This window comes from Rhea pennata, chromosome 3 (genome assembly GCF_028389875.1).
Source record: "Rhea pennata isolate bPtePen1 chromosome 3, bPtePen1.pri, whole genome shotgun sequence".
Classification (NCBI taxonomy): domain Eukaryota; kingdom Metazoa; phylum Chordata; class Aves; order Rheiformes; family Rheidae; genus Rhea; species Rhea pennata.
Window position 1 is genome coordinate 22,642,180 of NC_084665.1, and position 16,075 is coordinate 22,658,254.

Consider the following 16,075-nt stretch of genomic DNA (forward strand, 5'->3'; position numbering starts at 1 on the left):
GGGGAGGGAAAATTAAAAAGAAATAATACACAATTCTTTTCATAATTCCTTATCAGTAATTAAATGCATACTGGAATGTGACTGCAAGATAGAAACTTCATTATAAAGAAAGAAAAAGCTTAAAAAGAAGAAGGCAGCAATCAATCTACTCAGCTGAAACAATAGATTAACAACAGAAATTCCCACACCCAAAGAGGGAAAAGGACTACATAGATATTAAATTGGATACCAAGACCAGCACATGGCACAGACAGAAGAAAATCAAACAAAATTCTAAAAAGTTTTTCTTTAACTCAAATCTATATCTTGGGCCTGCTCTCATAAGCTTTCCAGAAGTACAGAGTGAAAATAATCAGACACACACATGCATCTTTCTGTTTACATCATGTTTACATCAGTTTTACATAATATGTAAAAATTTCAGGCATAAATGAGCTTCTGAGAGGGCTTGAAGCTACCAGGAGTACAAAACAGTGATTGTGAGTAAAGCTGGTGCCAGTCAGGCATATGGGAACATTCATTAACTGATGCTGTAACTCTGAAAAGAATTTATATAAAACCTAAAGTAAGTATGGAGCTCAATATATAGTATGAAGCAAGATACCACACAAAGTAACTTCTCTTTACCTGTTTTTCCATCTTTCTTTTCTCCCTAATATAAGATTCTGTACTTCACAACTCCAAGCAAAATAGTTATTTCTATTGCAAGATAAAGTGCAATCCATTAATATCTGTATGTAATGAAAATTCCTCTCTAAAAGCATACACATTTACTAGTAATATATTCACTTATTGCTGAGCACTGAGCTGGTAAGTCACAAGTCTTATGCTGTGCTTGTTACTATGGTATCTAAATTTCTAAGGAGCTTCCAAGCCAGGTTTTTCTTGTTTTTGTTTTTAAAAAAGTGATCAACATAGCTTTGAGAGATATATCAGAAATAAGTTTCTCAGCTCCAGATGGAGTTGATTTTTCTTATCACTGACTATGCAGGATGCAACGTTTACAACTTCAAGCACACTAGGGCAGAAACCTGAACACGTTATACCAATGCAATGTCATGCAAAGCTATCCAAACTTCGTTAAAGAATTTATACATTTAAAAATATATATACAAGAAGTTCTGCAGAATATTTGTAGTTTTCATATAATTATACTAACCTCAGAAATACTATTTTATAGTAGATTTCCTCTCAGTTTTTTAAAGTAACAGGAAAGTCATACAAAGGGTGGGGTTCATTATCAAAGGGAATCACAGGTACATTTTATTCAAAGTTTTTTTTAAAAAAAAAATGCATTGCTCTTCCTCTGAAGAGAGGAGTCAGTCAAAACACTTCAGAAAAATACATACCTTCATCTCGGTAAATCAGATCTTTAACCTGGAATCAGCTAGAACATTTTCTCCTCTTACCCCCTTCCCTCAGAAAACCTCAGCGCTTAGCCAGGCGTGCCGGTGCAGAAGACAGGACCTTCCTGCATTTGTTTCATTTCACTCAGAATTGGCATAGCTATTTCAATCTGGCACCTTCACTCCTGACTCATCCCAAACACACAAACAAGGTTTTCTAGGGCTAATTCAGGACAGTCAGACCATTTCATCTTCATTAAGAGCTATGACAAGCCAACTTAACTCCCTGCCACCATCACCCCACACACATGAAAGTCAAGACAGGACTTCTAAAAGCTGCTGCAATAAATCCCAGGTGTTAATAAGGGAAGAAAAAAAAAATTTTTTCACAGAATCTTTGTATGTTAACCTATTTCTAACTGCTTGTCATTCAGTACAGCATTAGAAGCTACAGAAACAGCCTTACCAAGCAAAAGAGTACAACATTTCCTATTTTGTCAAAATGAAATAGTTAAGATATTGCTATTCAGTTTTGAGTAGCTTAAAGCAAATTTTTCAAACATAGGAACTGAAGGTTTATTTCATTTACTATTTTGTTCCTTCTAACTTTGTAACTATGCATGCAAAAATTAATACAAATCGGTGTTTTTAAAGAAAAGTACTTTATTAGAGGTGGAAGGAGGGAGGAAAGAGAAAGGCTACTCCTGCTGCAGCCTCCTGAAAACATCTGAAACGTTGCCCTTCTTACAGATAGTTCTTTTAATGCTTCTCACCAGCCATTCCTCTTTTCTCAGGAAGTCATCAGTCTAACCTTGCCAGTCTTTTTTTACTGAGTTATTGCATTCGTGAGAGCTTCAAAACCGCCAGCACATGGCTCCAAACGAACATTTTCAAATCCTGACTCACTGAGAGCATCTCGCCAGGCTCAGAAACCTGGGCAGCTATATGCACTGCTGCTGCATGCCACAGCATTCAAAGTCAGCAGAAAAACATTCCACAGAACCAAAAAAAATGAAATAGTAATATTGACGGTTAATTGAATCAAACACCAACGAACAGAAACACCTCCCAAAAGTGAAACTTCTGGCACGGAAAACCAGCAGAAGTTTTTACTGCACTTAAAGATGATGCTGCCAGGTCATTTTTCATCTGGCCTGATAAAAGGCAGGAGAAAAGAGATACGAAACAACTTTCAGTTCAGGATCATGTCAAGCATATGGAGCTTCTCAAAAGTTTGCAGGAATACAAGAAATGGAAAATGTTTTGATATCAGACTTCAAAAATGAGGAGAAAGAGCTGTTTCTAGAGTCTGGGGACTACAATCTGGAAGGCTAAGGCTTGCCTCCAGACAGTGAGAACAGCAGCAAGATAAAAGGTTTACTAACTAAAAGAGTAACCAGCTTATAAAGCTAAGCATCTCTGACACTCATGATTAAACCACTTAGTCTTCTGGGGCAGCTGAGGTTTCTTCTGCAAAAGGCAGAAGGAAAACACACATGCAATTATCATCAGGACAGGCTTTGAATCCCTACAACTCCTTTCTCTCAAGTTTATGAAGTGTATGGTTTTTCTTACCTACTGACTACCTAATACAAATCTCTGGACAAGTCAGCACATGGCACCACGGCTGCTCAAGCCAACCCACTCCATGCCTACAATAGGCCTGCACCCACTGAAAGCTGCACTGCTGCTGGCACAGCAAGGATGAGAGTCAACCCAGGGAGACAAGCCAGACAAACTGGTGACTCCTCTGCCCAGGTAACTCCCAGCACCCTGAAGAACTCACCAAACATCTTCATAATCATCACTGCAGGCATGAGGAAGAAGTGGGACTGCACCACCGGCAGGATAAGACCAATTTTAACTTGAAGCTGCTGTAGAACCACACAGTCAGGATAGGAAAGACACGGAAAAGAAAACTGATCATGTCGCTTTCTTTCATAATCCAGAGACAAACCAATGTTTCTAGTTAAACTGCAGCTAGCAGATCCTTATTCCCATTCTGTATGAAAGTGGAAAGGCAGAAGAACTGATAAAAAACAGAATAAAGCCCCGTGGAAATGAAAACGTAATGTGCACTGGGCATTTGATTGAGAGGAGAACGTATAATACATGCTTAAGAAGTTACACTTCAGGAATGACAAACATGAGCAAAATACCTGTAATATTTCCAGCACGTAGAAGAGTTCAGTAAGTTATTCCATTACCAACCTGGACACTATGTCTAAAGTCTTTATACTCCTATTACAGGATCCATCCAGTAGATCCAGCGATGGATCCATCAAGACAAACTCTTACCGTATTTTGAAAAGACTATTATTGTACCTCAAGGTTTTATTAACTCTTCTAAAAAAGTGAAGAGATTACTAATTAAAATATCCAACCTGATAGCACCGTATACTAATTGACACACAGATGTCCTACGAATTAAACTGTAGGGCAGTGCAGAGCTCTGCAGTTCCCATGAAGCTCTACGTTTCAAATGAATTCACCTAATATTCAGAAGGATTTCACATTATTTTCTTGCAACTTGACTTTTAAGAATCTTGACAATCTAAGCCAAAAGGTGCAAAGACTCATCATAACACATCTCTTCACACAGTACAATATAAACAAGTCTAAAAATAGTTGGGCAATTGGTTAGTTTTGAGAATTAGAATGGGAAAACATGCCATGTACCTACAGCAGATCAGTAATGCCTATGTCATACCCTTCCACCAAAGCCGGCTGACACAATGGGGCTGCAACTTCCAGAGGTGCAGCAAGGCAACCTTCTCTACCACGGCCTCTTGCACTGAGGTGCACTAGTTTTGCTTCTTCAACTTTCAGGCTAGGAAATATTTTCTGATCTGATTCTCCACATTGAGGGCTTTTAATGCCATTAACAAGTCCTCCTTCAGACAAGGTGCCAGTTGGACACCTTCTGCTAAGGAGATGTAGTTCTCTACTACTACATTTAAATCATGATTTAATTGGACCTAGCATTCCAAAGGCATATTTTTTAAAAAAGAATAAATACAAAGTTCGACTTTCTGGGTAGGAATAGTAATGTGTATTTGGGCAAAGGAACACCAACTGTATTTCTAAAAGGAAGAAGTACCTTAGACAGTGAAGGATGCCTCTATCAGTGAGACAGCATTCAGGAAACATTCAATTACAATGGTTTTATTCTCTGATAACAGTCTAGCAAAGTCTGATCTGATGGTAGGAGCTGCAGTTCAACTGTTATTTCCTTGTCACAATACGGAGTGTTTTAAGAACACCACTAAATTCAGACCGAAGTCTTCTGAACAAGCAAATCATGTTTTAGATATATAACAAGATAATAATTATTTATCCAAGTCAGCAGGTACAGGGGACATGACAAACTAAAAGAAAAGATAAACTAAAATGAAGACAATCTTCTGTTGAGTGCACTTTGCCCTATTTTTCATATAATTGCTAATTAACAGATCAAATAATATGCACTCCATTGGGCTGCGGTAACTATTTGTCTTTACATGGAAAATATTACCCCACATTTCAGTTCAGCAAATATATCCCCAATCTTGCACAGATTTATCCTTAAAGTTAAGTCATCCAAACCTTCTGTGTTCCTGGGATGAGTCATAAGACATGAGCTGAAGAGTGTGCTCTGCGCAGGGCTCAGACTACCCTCTCCTCTGTGCCCCCTGTTTCTAAACTTATGCCACTGCCTTTGGGCTTTAATTATGAATGCAAACTACCTCAATTTAACACTTTAGAAATACATGCAACTAGGAATTTAAATATAAAAATTAAACAACCTACAGCAATATTCCTCAGATTTTTGCGAAGTATGTAATACAGCTAAAAATAATATTCCTTTATACGTTTAAACCAGCTGATACTGTAACACAGTAGATCATGAATATTGTCAATCACACAAAAATATACTGCAGATATCTGACAATGTTTTGAGCTTAAAACATAGACAGAAAGGCAATGTACCTGAAATCATCTGAATATAGGAAAGAGATGTAAAAGCCAAACATAAGAAACAGAACGAACCTAACTACTGAAATAGTCCAGATTACATAAGTGAGCAAAAAAAAAAAAGGGGGGGGGGAACATCACAGGATGCAAAGAAAATATTAAAAACAATAGGTGCTGGATTTTCTGTTCACTAGAAAGACAAGAAAATTTGGAAAAAATAAAGTAAAAGATGTGGATGAAGCTTAGAAAGATGATGAATCAAAGAATCTACAATTAAAGTGTCAAACAAGAAGCAGTGTACATTCAAAATAAACACACCACTAAAATGAGCAGCCAATACAGCAAAAATAAGTGGAAAAGTTACAAAAAGTAAGTACGGCTTTCTCTCTCCAGTCCTTGATAATCAAGGGGTGGAGGATCACAGACCCCAGGCTACAGTTTTTTAACATTGTTCCCAGCCTGCAAGTCAGGCATTTCCAGACTTCTTTATCTAATTGATAAAATTATAGCCAAGTAACCTGTAGCAGCAACGGTAGCATCCAAGCCACCATTAACAGTGGCAACTCTCAACTCTGTCCTGATCCAGTCATGTTCTGAAACAGCGAAGAAAGCAGGCAAGTCATTTATGGGAACATGAGGACAACGTCAGAAGGTTAGAGGGACCATGTATCCCTCTATCAACAATTGAGGATTTGTCCTCCAGACTTTCAAGGACAGCCATCCTCATACAGGTTTCATATGCACACTGCTGAATTTTTCAAGTCTTAGGATGGGTCAGACAGTAACGTCCTCTCTTCCACCGCCAGGTCTCTCATGGCTCTCCACCATCCACAGCCCTAAGGTGTTCCCTGCCTCTTATGAGACAAGGAAAGCCACAGCACTGTATGCGACGTGAGCACACGTCCCCATTACGCAGTGTCACAGTCCCTAAATTACCAAAGGCTCCCAGGGATCTCTCTCTGTATTCTTCCCCTTAAACTGACCAAATTCAGTAGAACCCTTCCAACTCCAGAGGGACGGCTATTAATTTAAATATCTTTTTTTTCTCACGAAGCATACAGTAAAGAAACTATCCATCTTCTACCTTCTTTCTACCACCCAATATCCAACCTGAATTTGGGCACAACCTTTCACTCACTCTCAAAAATTATCTGAAAATAAATGTAACTCCAGTATATGACAATGGTACTACCTATCAAGATATTTGCCAGTTTCCTCAATTCATTTCTCTTTTTTCTTTTTTTCTTCCCCCGTGTGTCTCCAACTGAGCTATTCTTGGAAATATCTTCTATTAAAATCAAGATAATGCCAGGAAAACAGCTCAGCCACAGTTAATATTTCTCTTTATCATAACAACTTCGCCTTTAGACTAATAACCAAGTGTTGTATTTAATTTAGCCTTTTCAGGTTAATAATTAGTATGTGAAGAGAACAAGAAAAAACAGATGGATACAGGAGTCCAGCTGGTCTCTTCCATGCTACTCTAGAACCCTTGACACCATTCCCTTTGAAAACAATTCTATTTCAACAAAGTATTACATACCACTGGGAAATGAATTTAATGAACAACGGTGAAAAAGCTTGCATTTAATACCAAAGTACAAAAATTACCAAAAGCTTGCACATCTGCCTCAAAACCAACCAACTAAACAATAAACTCCCCAAATTTTATCTTGCAAAACAAAATGTCTAACTTGATTTTGGTAAGAGCTCTACGCTTCTGCAATCACCATCAAGCAAAGATGGCTTTGTTAAGAAGGTATTTTAAATGCAGTTTTTACTTTATCATTCTATTTCTGTTTACACAGGTTGAATGATCAGATTTCTCTTAGCCTTTTTATGGACACTGCCATAGGCATATATACTCTAATAAGAATGTCTTCCAGTCCTAATTCCAGCATCTATATAAGATCGACCCTCATTGCTCATATCAGCTTTCTGAACATAAGATTTCTCTGTGATCTGCAGTAGATGGAGCAAGAGCTTCATTGTGAAGTGCTTTCACATATTTTCTTTGTTCATGTATATCTGATGTCCGTCACCGGAAGGAAGGAACTCTAAAAAGCCACCAGCCTTGTTTGTTTAATAACAAAGAAAAGCAAACTTGAGAAGATATCATACATAGGTAAGTCTGGTAAAGGCTACTACAATGTTATTATTATTTCCTTCATATACCTCATCACACTGAATGATTACAATTGTTATTCCTTCTAGAGCCTGATCTTAAGGAGAAAACACTATTTTAGCCTCTCACCAAGTAATGACATTTTCCTTAACTTGTTAACCATAGACAGTCCCTATTGTAAAAGCTGCAGAAAAAAAAAGATTACTCTTGGAAAAAAAAATACTAAATAAAAAATACAAATGCTTTGAAGAATTCAATTACTGTCAATCAGTAACTTTATATAACCTGGAAGAGAGATATGAGTGAATGCATTACACGTCACCCATTTGTGGAAACCTATCAGATCCTCTCTGTAAAAGCTTAGCTTAGCACTTAATAGGCTAAGGCATAATTTCAATGCACTCAATGCAACTTCAAATTTCAATGGCATAATCAGACTCTTAATGTGCGAGATTCTCTGAATTTGAGCTGTGCCACTGCTTATTTTAAGTAATGACAGAAACATCTAAAAATTAGAAAGATACTTATATAAAACTGAAGCCAAGCATGTGCTCTCCAAAAGGAATTTCAGATATTTATCATTTTAGCACAAACAAGCAATTGACATTGCAAGTACACATACTGGAGTGTGTTCTAAACTCAGCTTCCGTAATAACGCCGTGATTCCCTCCCAGCATATTCCTCACGTATCAGCTGACTTTACAAAGAAAATCTCTCTCTACAAAGGACATTGCAAAATTGCATGTCCTTTCTGACTAATCATTGCAAAACTCTTGATTACTCTCAGCTGTTATCTGAGAAAAGAAAGCACAGTAACTCTACTGGAGGGAGAGAAAAACATACCGAACACGGAAAACATGGTCTAACTGGTTGAGCATTTAATGTTGTAACAATCATTTTCATTAATAATTTCAAAGAGAACTTCCAAAACAAAAATGACTCCCCTCACCCACCCAGAGCAAAACATTTCTTTACTCCCTTCAGCGTTACAACTCTGATAACTCCCCCACTAAAATCCTCCTTGGGATCCATACACACGGATATTTTACTTGAAGGATAAACGAAGAGATACAACTACATAGCTTTAGCAAAGCTTTGTACTGATTTCAGTTATGTCATTAAAAGAGCAAAACTGGAAAAGGTCCCAGAAAGAATGAGAAGCATAAGGAAGTCGGCAACAATTACCCAAGCTCAGGCATGAAAGCACTTTAGTAAGCAAAATGTGGGGAAAAACAAAGAAGAAGAGGGCAAGAAGGTGATAAAATAGGAAGTTACAGGTATTCAGTGGCCACTAACCGAATGAACTAGGGTAAACTCAATTTCAGAAAGGTAGATAATGGAAAATACGTAACAATAAAGCTGCTATGACAGTTTAGATACCATCATCAGGTTTAAAATGCTCTTGATAAAATATTTGAGGGACTAAAGAAAAAAAAACAATCCATATAATTAAACAGATTAAAAGGCCTTTTCCACGCTGAAAAAGCTGGCTGCTTATAGACAAGTTAAAAAATAAATTTATTTTTATTTTACTTTCTTCCTAAGTATTTTGCTAAGATGGGAAAGATGTGAACCAACAGTGGGCAAAGGAGGAAGTCTGGAGGAAGGCGTCCAAGAAAGCTGGAAATAGCACTCTATCTCTGTGACTAAGACTGCGTCTTCACTTACAAAAAAGGCCTGCCTGCATTTCACCGCATCATAAGTAAGGCGTGAATCCTCCTACAGAAGCACAGCAGAGCAGAGGCACTACAGGTTTTTCCATGGGGTTAGCCTTGGGCAGGAGGGAGCCTTTACAGTGAGCTTAAAAGAGCCTCGTCCATCAAAAAGCTGATCTATTTTCTCCAACCGCATCTATTTAATAAAAGATAACAATCCAGCCTAACTTTGTCTTTGCTTGAAATTTTAAAGTTATCATGCACTGCCATTACTTAATAATACAGAGACAATTAGAGCTTGCAATCAGTAGTATTATCATCACCTGCTCTTGCAAAAGACTGCCATAGGCTATCCAGCAATTCTGTATTATTCAGCTATATGAACATTAATATATTACACAAGTTCTTTCATCAGAGGTGAAGAAGAGTTCTGTAGCCATATCACAACTGTATTTGTTTAAAACATAAGACTGCAAAAGTTCCTGCAAAAAGACTAGCCAAAGTTCCTCATGATTAATTAATTAAAACGTATCATTTTTAAGGCTGGATATTATTTTCTTCTTTAATTAAGATCTCCTATTTTGTTACTTATGTCTTTTATTTTGTTACTAAAGCCAGGTGCTTAAATATAAAATAGGATTATCACTCCACTTATCTCCAATATACCACAGCTATGCAGACCAGTGCCTACCTTGTTCAGAAGTTATCAATGTGTTTCACTCTGCCCTGAGTTTTTAAGCCAAAGATGTTTACCAATCCTTACCATTAGGACATATATCCAGTAAATATGCTTACAGGATATTCAAAATCTAAAGATTGTTTTATTGCTTCTTTTTTTAAGTGCATTGGATTTGGTATACAGCTTGGAAATTAAAACAGTTAAATTCGCTAGAGCTTACTGTAACCAAATATTCCTCTTTCTCTTGTATTAGTACTCTTTGAAGTACAGTGCTAATCACTGCACAGAACACAGATATGAAGAAAAATATCCTTTTTTTTTTCCTCAAAACATATTGGATTATTTTACTGTGAATGCAGGTTTCTCTAATACTCCTTACATTTTTATTAAATGTCACAAACTTGAAATAGTTTTGCACATAGAGGGTCAGGAGTCATTAGTACAGAGCACTTAAATCTTGAAAAGCTCAGTAGGAGTCTTTACAGAAGTCATCTTGAGCATGAGCCACATCAGTGCTAATGAAGTAAGTGGAGTGCAGACCACTTCTCATCGTTTCACCCAGTCACCCCTCAGGTGTCCCACAAGCACAGGAATGGCAAAAGAGAAGCAGTAAAGCGAGTTGTTGCTGCTAGGCCAGCATGCAGCAAAACAGAGCAAGAAAACTTGAAAACATATAGTGCGTTTGTTCCAACAGAACAGCAAATCTGCTTTCTAAACGTTTAAGTGAATGTAACAGAGATGTCAATCAGCTGTCCTGTTCAGGCTGTGAATTTAATAACATACTGATCTTATATTCTAGAAAGAGACACATAGAAAATCTACACTTTTTTTTTTTTTTTTGTCAACATAAATAGACTCTACTGATCAATCATTACAGTCTGAGCCACGGCACTGCTCCCTGAGCATTTGTGGTTCATTGCTTTAAAGGTTAATCGTAGCCTAGCTGAATGTAATTGTGCAGAAGCCTATTGCTATGGATGTGAACGTATGTCCTTCAGCATGTCAGTGTTTTCTTTGAAAGCATACATGAAGAAATCTCTGACAAAATGCTTATCTTAAAAAAAAAAAAAGTTTTCAACTGCCATCTTACTTTACAAAGAAGCAAGATTAATGTAAGCATAGTACTTAATGCTTCTGCCTTAAACTATTTTACTATGATAGTTATAGCATGTTTGGTCACTATTTAAATAAAGTAAGATTAAAATAGCACAGGAGAACTTGCTTTAAGAAAAACGACTAAGTCGTTCAAAATATTTTTTTTAGCTTAGGTTCACTAGGATGCTCAACAAAACGATGCCTAAGCTACATCAGCTTGGATAGCTATAAAGTTTCAAACTGACCTTGAGATCTCAGCAATTCTTTGAAGATTTATTTTGCTAAATTATTCAATCAGAGGAAAAAAAATACATTTTTCTTAGATGAAATACTGCCTTCTCATTTTGAAGCTCATAATTTAGCACTGAGATGACAGAATACAAGAAATATTAATTTACAAACTGAAAAAATAGGACTGTTAACAATTAACCAGGCTTGCTAGTGGATGTGGAGAAAGAATGAACTTATTAAAACTCATATTCACTTCCATTATATTCACTACATCAAAGCATATAAAAGTCTCAATACAACTTTCCCACTTTCATAATGATTTTTGAAAATATTCAACTTCTACAACCATTTCTTTTTGATTTGCTATTATCTAAAGGAAACACTGAAGACTTCAAAAATCTTTCTGATGTCTTCACTCCTGGAAAAAAAGATAAAATAAAATAAAAAACACACTAGTGATTCAGGAGTTCCAGAAAGACTAAAAAAGGCACCAAAAGTATGCATTGTATTCCCAATAACAAAAGCAAATTAATAGATCATGTCATGACCACAATACAAACAAGCCAAGTTTGAAACACACTACTGTCTACAATTTAAAAGTGGTATATTTAACCTTAGGGGCAGAATAGAACATAAATATATGTATGTATGTGTGCATGCATGTATATACAAGCTGAAAACACTAAAAGATAATTTTTGAACATCAGTGGTAGAACTTTGACACAATGCTTTCTCTCAGATATCATTTAGCATTTGAAAGCTTTGTTCCACCTCTGAAGTTGTTACCAGGCCAGTCTGTAAGAAATGTCTTTTATGGCTTCATTTGCACTTGAAAAAAATGGGTGGAAAGGTTGGTTTTGGGAGGGATGTGGGAGGGATGGAGCAGGGGAGAGGGGGAAATTCCTCCAGAATTGTAAACACAAAGCTCACTCACTTTCACCACAGATTTATAGCTCCACAGTATAGTAAAGTCATCTCTGCCCTATTTACACAATAGTTTCTCAATGAATCTGTACTACTGGAAAAGAGTTTCCGAAGTCCTCTCTCAAGGCATCACTAAGATACTAAGGCCCAGTCCATACCAAATTCTGAGAACAAGAAAAAAACAGCCTGCAAGTGCAAACACAAGTCACTGATCAGGAATGTAATTATACAGAAACTTCAGTATTTGCGCTGAAAAGAAAAATGATTTTTTTTCCCACTCAGTGGCTAAGCTACAGATATCAGTTAAAAGCTTGCAGGGCCTCCCTCTATTACAAAAGAAACTGTGAAGGGAAAAACTTACTGCTCTTGTAGCAGAAATATTATCCTCTAAATGTAATTGGGTGCCTTGGAAAAGAAATTCTTGTCTTTACTGATCACAACATTTTAACTGCACAGACAGAAAATATATTAAAAAAATCTAGATCATAAGCAGTAAGTCTGCCCAATCAGACAAATGTGATGGTATGGACCCCAACAATAATTTGGCTACACGGAATAATCTCATTATTCCGGTTAAACATTTAACTCAATTGATCATGCAAGTAGTCTTCAGAATGCCAAACTCAAGCAATCTAATGCTTTGTTCACCTACGAACCTCAAAAAAACCCACGAAGTATGAAATGAAACAAGAATCGAACTGCATTAGCTCTTTCTAAACCTTAATAATTCTTTCACAATGCCTAAAAAGAACACTGAAGCACTATGTTATTCTTTTATTTTTCTCCAAAACTTTTCCTTTTACATAATAAAAATATTGCATATAAACAGCTGTCTTCCAGGCAATTAAAATATGGAATTATAAAAAGCAAAACAAAAAAAAAAACAGAAAGATGAAAAGAAAGAGAAGGAAACTAAACATCTACTTCATCTGTCCCATGATCACACGGAAGATCAAATTCAAAACAGGTAACTTGCTTCCTAATAGCATGAACACTGCTCTCTCCCCTGTGCATAATGCTCTAACTAAACATGTGTTCCCCCCCACAACATAGGAGCTCACTCAAGATCTGAAGAAGGGAGAAAACAACAACAAAAAAACCACACACAACAGAGAAATACAAACCTTTAAAATAAGATTAGGGGAATATACCCTGTTCTCACCATTCAAACAAGCATACAGCCTAATGGTATACTTATAACTGGGAAAAATATTCTTACATGGAAAAACATAGGCAATTTCCACTTTGCTACAGCCCATCACTTGTGGATAAGAAAGATGCAGCTGTCCTCTTGAACCCGTAAGGCTCGGAAACTAGGCCATTCTTCCGCTTAAGGCACTGAATGAAAGAATTCCTGTCAGATACTTTCTCCCACGCCCCCTCTGTCCAAATCAAAACCATGTGTTCTTGTTGTGCAAAAGCAAATTCAGGCAATAAATAAATAAATAAAACATGCTACAATTATTATTACCCCAAGCCAACCACTCTGCTCCATCCTGTTACCTCTTGCCCTACTCAAATTTGTTGCCCTTTAAAACACATCTCTGTCAGTCTCCATCAGTCTTCCTAAACCACATCTGCTTTTAGCTCTCTTGAGACATCACCCTTCTCTCACCAGCCTCCAACTCTGTGCATGCACACACATATGCGCATGAAAATCATCATAATTCTTTGTATGATAACAAATCAAATCACATTATCAGTCACTGTAGTATCCTTCCTTAAAACCCACCCCGTGCCATGATGTCCCTTAATCATTCTCACATGACGCTGGCTAGACAAGACAAATTACGATTCCTACATTCCTCCTCAGTTCTGGTCAGTGCTACCTCATCACCCCAGCACCCCTGTCTTGTCCATTCAATCCTCCACAGTACATATGTGAGATCTCTGGAGCAGAATTTACCAACTTCTTTTGTGTGTCTGAAAAGTACATAGCACAATTTTACCTAAAATCCTGGCTGGATATGGAACAGCACAACACTAATATTAACAATACTCCCAAAGGATTAGAAAACAAATTCAAAACAAATTCTTACACCAGACTAAAAGGTCTTCAGAAAAAACAAACTACAGCAATCTTACACGTCTATTAATTTTACTAAAGCAAATTGTATATAGCCTGTTGTCACATCTCTATGCATTTTCTGTTATGTAGAACCCTCCATAAAGATTTAAGAGGATGCATCACCAATATATTTCTTTGCCTTAATTCAGGAAAGTCAATCCCCATTTTAATCATATGATGTAGTATGGTACGAAGGGGAAAACATAAAAGTCCCTCTTCCCTCAATTAATACTGCACAGAAATAAGAGAGCTGCTGGATCAAAGCTTTTTGGATTTCTGTCCCTCTCCTCCTCCAGTTTCCAGCCTCAGCAGAGGTACAAAGCTTTGTTCACCCCAAATAACCCCACAGCCAAGGGTTTCAACACACTGAAAAACTACCTAGGCAGTCTACATACAATGTATCAAGAGGAAGTTGTAAATAATGTTACATACACTAAGTGAAAACACAAAAATGCCTATTTTCAATACTACTATTGCCCTTTGCTTAAAAAAAAATAAAACAAACCTGATAATAGGCATCTAAGTAGTCTTTACTGTACTGCCTCCACCCATTAATTTCCTAAGCTTACCCAATGAACCGCTCAATAGGAATAATAACACTTGACGATCTTTTTATATTTTGTTGCCTTAAAAACAGCTTTAGTGAAAGAGGAAAAAAAAGCTGTTAAAAATATTTAGAGAAATTAAACATAGCATTGGGAAATGTAGAGAATAGCAAAAAGAAGAAAAAAAATGAGGCTGAATTTACGTAGTGCAGGTTGATCAGTTATACCGATTGTTTCGCACCAATTTCCCTCCAACCTCATTTTACCCACTGTACCTGTCACCCTCTGATAAGGACTCACCAAGTAACCTACTGCATGGTTCTGTCCCTTCCAGGCTATTTTCAAGGGGCACTATGGAGCAACAGGCATGAAGAATTATGGAAATATGCAATTTTCCACATATCCTGCCAGGAACTCCCATAATTCCTCAAGGAATGTATATTCTTACGACAGGTGCTACATCCAAATTTTTTTCCAAATGACAGAACACATGCTTGCATACACACCAAGAAATGTGTACACTGATTTTTTTTCCCTTTTAATTAGAAGAACACTGCAAGCAGCTGCCAAGAGACAGAGGGTGGTGGTGGTGGTAGGGTAGCTCCCCATGATTTCATGCAACGACCTCACGCCATGTGCAAAGCACAGCTGGACGCGTACACAGATTTCTGCACAGAACCATCAATCAGCTTTCTCCGGGATACACAGCTACAATCTGTCCCTTGAGAGTCACACAATGGAGCAACATTTCTCACACACAGCCGCAAATACAAAAAAGAAAAAAAAGCCTACTCTCCAGAAGATCACCATTAACTGCAGAACTTCTGAGAGCTTCACTAGTAGGTGTACTTGGAATTTGAAAACGTGTTCTATAAAGATGAATTTAACTTACCAGGCTGAAACATTCATCCTTACCCTACTCTTTAACGCCTGCTTTCCCATCCCCCACCATTTCAAATACCTTCTCCCTTCACCTGCAACTTGCCACTGCAGTTGCCCAAAGCTAAATTTTGCACACAAGAACCCATTTGCACGAACACTTCATCAGTCTATTATCATTTATTAGAAGGAGGAAGCACATTAAGTCAGTTAAAAGTCTCACTCCACTCCGACAAAGACCATTTTAAATCTGGGAATTTTGCTGTTCTGGAAGTCAACCATGAACCATCTCATTCATCCCGTTTGCCAAATCAGCAAGAGATCTTCTGCAGAGGAGATCACCAGCAGCACACAGGGCTCCTGACAGCACATTCCTGAGGATCCCCGGAGGGCAGGAGCGACAACCTCCTTAAGGGCACTCTTACCAGCAGAAACCCAGCAGATATCCTACCAGCAGCAGCACCGGAGTTACTTTGTGCTGATCTGGAAAGTTACTGCTGCATGGCTTTTTGCTGTTTATCTGCCTGGAGGATTATACTCACTAGTATTAGGTTACAGGCTTACACCAAGACTT

At 37.4% G+C, this 16,075-nt stretch overlaps 1 protein-coding gene across 7 annotated transcripts in view; it reads right to left on the reverse strand.

The window, feature by feature from the left end:
• The window catches only part of MARK1 (microtubule affinity regulating kinase 1), a 64,988-nt gene that overhangs the window by 48,060 nt on the left and 853 nt on the right, over positions 1 to 16,075 (reverse strand). The window lies entirely within an intron of this gene.